This window comes from Amblyomma mixtum, chromosome 10 (genome assembly GCF_055824585.1).
Source record: "Amblyomma mixtum isolate Tamu chromosome 10, ASM5582458v1, whole genome shotgun sequence".
NCBI classification, from domain to species: Eukaryota; Metazoa; Arthropoda; class Arachnida; order Ixodida; family Ixodidae; genus Amblyomma; species Amblyomma mixtum.
Window position 1 is genome coordinate 112,472,510 of NC_143021.1, and position 9,043 is coordinate 112,481,552.

The window sequence follows — 9,043 nt, forward strand, 5'->3', positions numbered from 1 at the left end:
ATGCAAGAAGTGCGGAGCGAGAGGGTCCCTCGACCACATAATATGGGAGTGTAGCCGATCCCCAGGCCGGGCAAACAACATTAATAGTAGAGACGCCTGGGAGACCTAGCTCCGGAGCTCGGACCCTGAGCTCCAGCTCACCGCCGTCCGACTGGCTGAAGAGACCGCCGGGATACAAGAGATCCTGGCCAGCATCTGACGCGACTACCCCATGCGGCCGGATCTCTCCTGATCCTCCTCCCTCAACTGAGTGTACAGGACAGGGGAGGTCTGGATGAGGTAGTCTCATTCTGTTGGACAATAAATGTTTTTCACTCACTCACTCAACTCTAGCACAGTGGCCACTTTTCCAATGAGTTTCAACTCGGCCTCAATAATTCACCAACACTAGCCCATCCTTGTCACAACAAAAATTCAACATGGAGTGTTGAGTCTGCTCATGAGAACTTCAACGCTGTCTCAAGAAGCATTTTTGTAAGGGGTCAAATATGTGCATACTATGAACGACCGGTCGCTTTTCTTGCATCCTACTAGCGCAGAGGAAGTGACAGACCTATTAAAAAATATGAACAATTCTGCCAGCTGTGATATCGATGGCATCCAGATACGGCCTGTCAAGTACGCAGCCGATGTCACTGCACCGATTCTTGCGGATCTTTTTAACATGTTTTTGATTGCCGGAGTCTTTTCAGATAAAATGCAGATAGCGAAAGTTAGTGTCTTGTATAAAAAAAGGTGACAGGAACGACTTTGGCAATTACAGGCCTGTGTCCATTCTGCCGATTTTTTCAAAGGCGTTCGGAAAATCTTACATTTGAGGCTATCAGCATTCTTTGATGCTTGTAACTTGCTGACGCCATTCGAATATGGCTTTCGTAAAATAAATAAACAGAACTGGCACTTCTTGAGCAACAATAATACATTCTGCCTCAATTTCAGAATAAGGCATTTGTGGTTGGTTTGTTTGTAGATTTCTCGAAGGCTTTTGATCTTGTCAGCCACAATATCTTGCTCCAAAAGCTTCAACAATATGGTGTACATGGACTGCCACTGCAACTACTTCGCCCATACCTCTCCCATCGACAACAAGTTGTTCGGATAGGCAACGAAACTTCTGAAATTAAGTCTCTAGATCGCGGAGTGCTACAGGGGAGCATTTTAGGGCCGTTGCTGTTCAATATATATCTCAACGATGTTGTTAATATATCCACGACTCCAAAATATGTAATATAAGCCTCCTCTTTTCAGGTTCCGATTTGCAAGAAATAGTTAAGTTATGCGATATTACATTGAAATCATTACATGACTGGGCCACTGTTAACTCCATTCGGGTTAATGAAGAGAAAACAAAAGCAGTAATCTTTCGAGCGAAAAATAAGTATGTGCCTCCAAACCTAAATATTCTGCTCAATAATCATACAATTCAAATTGTCGAACAGTTTAAATGTCTTGGGGCGATATTTTCATTCAATATGTCGAAGGATGGTCATATAAATCCATTATCACAAAAGCTAGCTCAGTTTACTGGAGTTATAGGTCGCATGCGATCCCTACTACCTGTACAGGTGAAACTGTTATTATACAACGCACTGTTTTGCTCTCATCTTAACTACTGCCATTTGGCCTGGGGAACGGCCCCACGTTCTACCCTACAGACGATTCACCTACTGCAAAAGAAATACACACGTCATATATACAATGCCCCTTCTGCAGCTCCCAGTGTGAACCTTTTCCCTGCTTCAAAAATAATTAAAATCTTCAACCTTTGTAAATATCGGTTCATCTTCAGAGTTAAAAAAGAAACAAGAAACAATATCGACAACTTGCATAGGATCGCCAAAATGCAAGCAAGAGACGGCGCTTATAAAACAAAGCTGGCTTGTGCCCACTCCTTGCCTAAAATTGTTAAAAAAAGGGCTCTGTTATCTGCTTCCATCTTTACTAAACGAGTACGAATTGAATGACATGGATTTATTTTCGTGCACGTATGCACGTAGCTGCCTGTATTTCACGTGCACGTAGCTTCGGGCTTTGTACGAACACATTGTAACATAATATTTTGAGCATTGCTACCTACCTGAGAACTCCATGAGTGCTGTAACATATCCATGAATACATAAAATGTTTTGTTTTATTTCATTTGTTATACTTGAATGTTTTCCTGGTCAGCGTGTATTTCTGCGTTTATTTGCTTTTTTTTGGTGTTTTACTCTGTTTGCAATATTATTTAAATATGATTGTTCTCGCTTCCAGTTACCAATGATGACTGACATTATTTTGTATGCTGTACTGTACACGTCCTGGTAACGGATGTGTGTGTCCTGGTAACGAATGCTGCCGCTGTGCCAAAATGGTGCTGCGGGCCAGTCAAGCTGTAAATGGGCAGCTTTTTCTTGCAGCTCCCCTCCATCTGGAAATTTGTAGGTGGCAGAATAAACTGATTTGATTTGATTTGACTTAAGGCCCCTCCCTGTTTTGGGTTCACAAAGCTCTTCAACGAGAAAAATTTTTTTCCATCATCACCTGAGTACATTGTTGCATGTGGTGCCGGAGAAGCCGGCGCATGTGATCCCCGTAAGCATGCAGCGCATTGCACTGTCCACTGCTGATGATATGCGTCTTTGTTGGTTTTTTTTTGCGCTTTGAATATAAATTCGTGGAGACTTCTCTGGTTTTCTCTTTCACAGGCAGGGCTTTTCTTTTTGTTGTCTCCTTCAGTATTTCATCCTGCTATAAACGTTTTCAAAAAGAGGACGAAGTGCGCCGCCATATGGGCCGCACAGCCGTGGTCATAGCAGTAGAAAACGTTAAGGACTAAGCTCTCCTGCGTTCTCCAGAGAGCCTAAGAATCTGGTTACTCTGATAGTCCAGTGTCCTGACAGTTCTAAAAATAGTAAATGTCTACAGCTGGCGTATTAAGGCTGTATTGCGCAGCGAATAAAACGTCGACACCAGCACGTACGACCGTTCTCTCGTACAGGAAGAAGACGAAGCCAGGATTGCAATCCGTCCGTCGTTACGGCAGCTGGATTCACGATGCAAACATTTTACGAAGTGCGCCGCCATATTGGCCGCACAGCCGTGGTCATAGCAGTAGAAAACGTTAAGGACTAAGCTCTCCTGCGTTCTCCAGAGAGCCTAAGAATCTGGTTACTCTGATAGTCCAGTGTCCTGACAGTTCTAAAAATAGTAAATGTCTACAGCTGGCGTATTAAGGCTGTATTGCGCAGCGAATAAAACGTCGACACCAGCACGTACGACCGTTCACTCGTACAGGAAGAAGACGAAGCCAGGATTGCAATCCGTCCGTCGTTCCGGCAGCTGGATTCATGATGCAAACATTTTACGAAGTGCGCCGCCATATTGGCCGCACAGCCGTGGTCATAGCAGTAGAAAACGTTAAGGACTAAGCTCTCCTGCGTTCTCCAGAGAGCCTAAGAATCTGGTTACTCTGAGAGTCCAGTGTCCTGACAGTTCTAAAAATAGTAAATGTCTACAGCTGGCGTATTAAGGCTGTATTGCGCAGCGAATAAAACGTCGACACCAGCACGTACGACCGTTCACTCGTACAGGAAGAAGACGAAGCCAGGATTGCAATCCGTCCGTCGTTCCGGCAGCTGGATTCACGATGCAAACATTTTACGAAGTGCGCCGCCATATTGGCCGCACAGCCGTGGTCATAGCAGTAGAAAACGTTAAGGACTAAGCTCTCCTGCGTTCTCCAGAGAGCCTAAGAATCTGGTTACTCTGATAGTCCAGTGTCCTGACAGTTCTAAAAATAGTAAATGTCTACAGCTGGCGTATTAAGGCTGTATTGCGCAGCGAATAAAACGTCGACACCAGCACGTACGACCGTTCACTCGTACAGGAAGAAGACGAAGCCAGGATTGCAATCCGTCCGTCGTTCCGGCAGCTGGATTCACGATGCAAACATTTTACGAAGTGCGCCGCCATATTGGCCGCACAGCCGTGGTCATAGCAGTAGAAAACGTTAAGGACTAAGCTCTCCTGCGTTCTCCAGAGAGCCTAAAAATCTGGTTACTCTGTTAGTCCAGTGTCCTGACAGTTCTAAAAATAGTAAATGTCTACAGCTGGCGTATTAAGCCTGTATTGCGCAGCGAATAACACGTCGACACCAGCACGTACGACCGTTCACTCGTACAGGAAGAAGACGAAGCCAGGATTGCAATCCGTCCGTCGTTCCGGCAGCTGGATTCACGATGCAAACATTTTACGAAGTGCGCCGCCATATTGGCCGCACAGCCGTGGTCATAGCAGTAGAAAACGTTAAGGACTAAGCTCTCCTGCGTTCTCCAGAGAGCCTAAGAATCTGGTTACTCTGATAGTCCAGTGTCCTGACAGTTCTAAAAATAGTAAATGTCTACAGCTGGCGTATTAAGGCTGTATTGCGCAGCGAATAAAACGTCGACACCAGCACGTACGACCGTTCACTCGTACAGGAAGAAGACGAAGCCACGATTGCAATCCGTCCGTCGTTCCGGCAGCTGGATTCACGATGCAAACATTTTACGAAGTGCGCCGCCATATTGGCCGCACAGCCGTGGTCATAGCAGTAGAAAACGTTAAGGACTAAGCTCTCCTGCGTTCTCCAGAGAGCCTAAAAATCTGGTTACTCTGTTAGTCCAGTGTCCTGACAGTTCTAAATATAGTAAATGTCTACAGCTGGCGTATTAAGCCTGTATTGCGCAGCGAATAACACGTCGACACCAGCACGTACGACCGTTCACTCGTAAAGGAAGAAGACGAAGCCAGGATTGCAATCCGTCCGTCGTTCCGGCAGCTGGATTCACGATGCAAACATTTTACGAAGTGCGCCGCCATATTGGCCGCACAGCCGTGGTCATAGCAGTAGAAAACGTTAAGGACTAAGCTCTCCTGCGTTCTCCAGAGAGCCTAAGAATCTGGTTACTCTGATAGTCCAGTGTCCTGACAGTTCTAAAAATAGTAAATGTCTACAGCTGGCGTATTAAGGCTGTATTGCGCAGCGAATAAAACGTCGACACCAGCACGTACGACCGTTCACTCGTACAGGAAGAAGACGAAGCCAGGATTGCAATCCGTCCGTCGTTCCGGCAGCTGGATTCACGATGCAAACATTTTACGAAGTGCGCCGCCATATTGGCCGCACAGCCGTGGTCATAGCAGTAGAAAACGTTAAGGACTAAGCTCTCCTGCTTTTTGCAGAGAGCCTAAAAGTCTGGTTACTCTGTTAGTCCAGTGTCCTGACAGTTCTAAAAATAGTAAATGTCTACAGCTGGCGTATTAAGCCTGTATTGCGCAGCGAATAACACGTCGACACCAGCACGTACGACCGTTCACTCGTACAGGAAGAAGACGAAGCCAGGATTCCAATCCGTCCGGCGTTCCGGCAGCTGGATTCACGATGCAAACATTTTACGAAGTGCGCCGCCATATTGGCCGCACAGCCGTGGTCATAGCAGTAGAAAACGTTAAGGACTAAGCTCTCCTGCGTTCTCCAGAGAGCCTAAAAATCTGGTTACTCTGATAGTCCAGTGTACTGACAGTTCTAAAAATAGTAAATGTCTCCAGCTGGCTTATTAAGCCTGTATTGCGCAGCGAATAACACGTCGACACCAAGTGGTTTGCAAAGCTTAATCTGGTACACCCAAATACCCTGCAAAGATCTTAATCTATCACGTGTGCTATTGTTTTCGGCTTTTACCCTCCTTCGTACCTAGCTCTCAAAACGGGGAAAGCGCTCTGCGATTCAGAGCCAATTTTTGTCGCTAGGCCTATTTTCACATCAGCAGCTGCACTCGGCAGCGCGTGTAGCAACCAAAAAATTGGCTGTGGCTTAGCTACCCTTACAAAAATGGATGTCGAGTTTCTTTTGAACATGTATGGGGAGCCTAATGATTCTAAAGGATCTCTATAGAAACTCGCTGCCTATCGAGTCAGCTTATGAAGTAGTCTATTTACTCTTTAACGAGACCTAACTATAAAATTTTTCTCTGTACGCAGTCAACAGAGATTCTTTAGAATGGGTTCTATAAGAGTTCATAATAAGCCAAATTTTATAGAATTTCTTTCGTGCCTTCACTATATGAAATCGCTCCGTTCGCAGTCAAAACAAATTCAATAGAATTTCCTACGTAAGACTTTATAATGAGTCGAATTTTATAGATCTTGTTTTGTGCCTGCGCTATATGAACTCGCTCCGTTCACAGTCAAAACAAATTCAATAGAATTTCCTCCGTAAGACTTCGTAATGAGCCAAATTTTATAGAACTTCTTTCGTGCCTTGTCTATATGAAGTCGCACCGTTCGCGTTCAAAACAAATTCAATAGAATTTCCTCCGTAAGACTTTATAATGAGTTGAATTTTTTAGATCTTGTTTTGTGCCTTCGCTATATGAACTCGCTCCTTTCTAAGTCAAAACAAATTAAATAGAATTTACTCCGTAAGACTTCATAATGAGTCGAATTTTACAGAGCTTGTTTTGTGCCTTCGCTATATGAACTCGCTTCATTGGCAGTCAAAACAACTTCTATAGAAATGGCTCGGTATCGCTTCAAAATGAGTCAAATTTTATAGAGCTTGTTTCGTGCCTTCGCTAAATGAATTCGCTCCTTTCGCAGTCAAACAGAATCTGTCGCATTCTCTCGGTAAGACGTCTTGAGCCAAATTTTATAGATATTGTTCGCAGTTTTCACTATATCAATTCGCTCTAAAAGGCGGTAAAATTTTAAATCAAACTGTACATCAGCAAGCTAGAAATAATTAAACGCAAGCACATAACATTAAATTTTTGAAAGGCACCTCTGAATCGACGACCGATCTCAAGGAAAATTTGGCAGAACACAGTGGCAATGTATTCGTTTGCTTTCTTGAGTAAAAAACAACCTCACCGCCGTTACGATCACTTGAAATCTCCGGAAACTGGATCAACAAAGCATACAAATATCTGTAACGAATATTTTTTTCCTCACTGATGATCAGCTCTCACTACTGACTAATGAGCATGAATAGGGGTAGCCTTGTACATCGTTGTCATTGCATTCGCCTTTTTTGGAGTTCTTGTTGATTTGTGTCTGCACCAGTCGTTTCCTATTTTTTTTCTTTGGCGAAAAAATGGGCTTTCTTCCCGTAACGTCCTGTCTATAGCATAAACGCTGCGCACGTGCTCTACCACGAGCAATGTTTGCCGACCAAGCACACGACGCACTGTGGGGAAGTAATTCGGTGCAGTATTAGCAGAACCTTTCCAAAACTTCGTAAGTCACCTTTCCAGCATCGCAAAAACACTTTTACCATGGCGTTGCGGCTCGCGAGGGTCGGGAATTGGGTGCAGCACTAAGGTCTGGAAAAGCTGCGTTTCACCGTTCCGTCACGACTGCAGCAAGGTGACGGTTCATTTCACCAGCGAAGAAATGGCTTGACAGAGTTGCGCCTAATTCTTTTATCGCCGCAACAACACAAGGCAGAAGCGTGCACAAGAGGAGCGCGACATTTTTCGGACAATATATTTCTCCAGCGCTGCACCCGATTTCCCCCCCCCCCCCACCCTTAAAAAAAATGACCTCAATGGTAAAGACCCCTTCCGCTGTAAAGAGAAGCTGACATCGTGAGTTTTGCAAAAGAGTAAACCTGTAGTTGAGACGGGCAGCCGCTACAGTAAACAGGCCCATTATTAAGATTATGTTCCTAACGTGTTGTTTTTTATCTTCGCTAGTATCTGTAGACATAAATTAATAAATATTGTTTGTTTTAAGCGCTTCCACATTTTACAACAGACCAGCTATAAGGCCTACAAGTCAACTTCACTGTGTGACGACAATTCCTTTACCATGCTGGCATGGCCCCACCTTGAGTGCATATTAACTCTATGTTAGGTGCATATTAACTCTATGTTAGGTGCAATGCTGGCTTTTCTAGTCCGAGCAGATGTGCGCGCGCTTCATGCGGACGCCTACCGCGCAGTCTGATAGTCGATCCTCGATCAAGGACGCTGAACCAGGCGTTGCCTTCTCAAGGGAGGGAGATGCGTCTAGAACCACGTTGGTAGAAATGCCAACACTTCTAATTATGAGTCCTGCCGCACAGAATGAATTTCGCACTCCAGAGTTACCGGCTCTCCCAAGGAAACCGAAACTCCCTCCAGAAGCAGCGGCAAAAAATAAAAAAAAGTCACACCAAAGCCAATCCAGTCCAATCCAAAAGTCGTCAGCAGCGGCGCCATGTTCTTTTTGTTGCCGGCCGGTTTTTTTTTTTGTTGCTGTTGCGCCTTGAATTGTGCTTTCGTGCTGTGGTTCTTCGAATGTGCTATAAAATTGGTGCGTTACCTGCGCGCTTCGAAAGACCTTCTGAAGCACCTGAAGTTGTTCTGAAGATATTGGACGTCGTATTGCGCCCTGCACCACGCCGTGACAATGCCGGCATCAACGTGGAAGAACGAACGACCTTGTGTGATTGCTTACGAATGTGAGTACAGTTCTTGAAATTATCTTCCAAAATGTTGTACTGGGGTGCGTGAAGTGCTGTAACTGCTGGGTGTTGTCTAACAACTTCTTCGGAGTGCAGTAGAAGTTTGAGTTCGATGCAACGGCATCCGCAAGTGCGCTGTTTGCACGTGACCGCGAACCTGTCACACAGCCACGGAAACCGTCGCTTCGCGCCTATAACTTCCTCTCCGCTGCGACGAAGTTGTGACATGGAGTACAGTTGCATGTTTTTACTCTCATGATATCGTTGTTCTCATTATTGCGATGATTGGGACCAACGAGCGGAAAGCACTGTGTTGGAACGACGTATGCTTCTCAGTGGCAGTGGTTCCCGGCGTTTAGTTTTTCGTGCTTGTATGTGTGCGTGTGTACAGGGTATAATTCCAAGCTGAACAAAACATGGTCTGCTGAGTCCACGTTACAAATGCTCACAGTACTCAGGCCGTTCAGTGCCTAGAAGTGGAATGACGATGTAGCTACAACTGCCTAGAGTTTGCGCACGTCAAATGCAAGAGGAATGTTGCCGATGAGTTTCGCCGCGAAAAAACCTTTTGGTAAT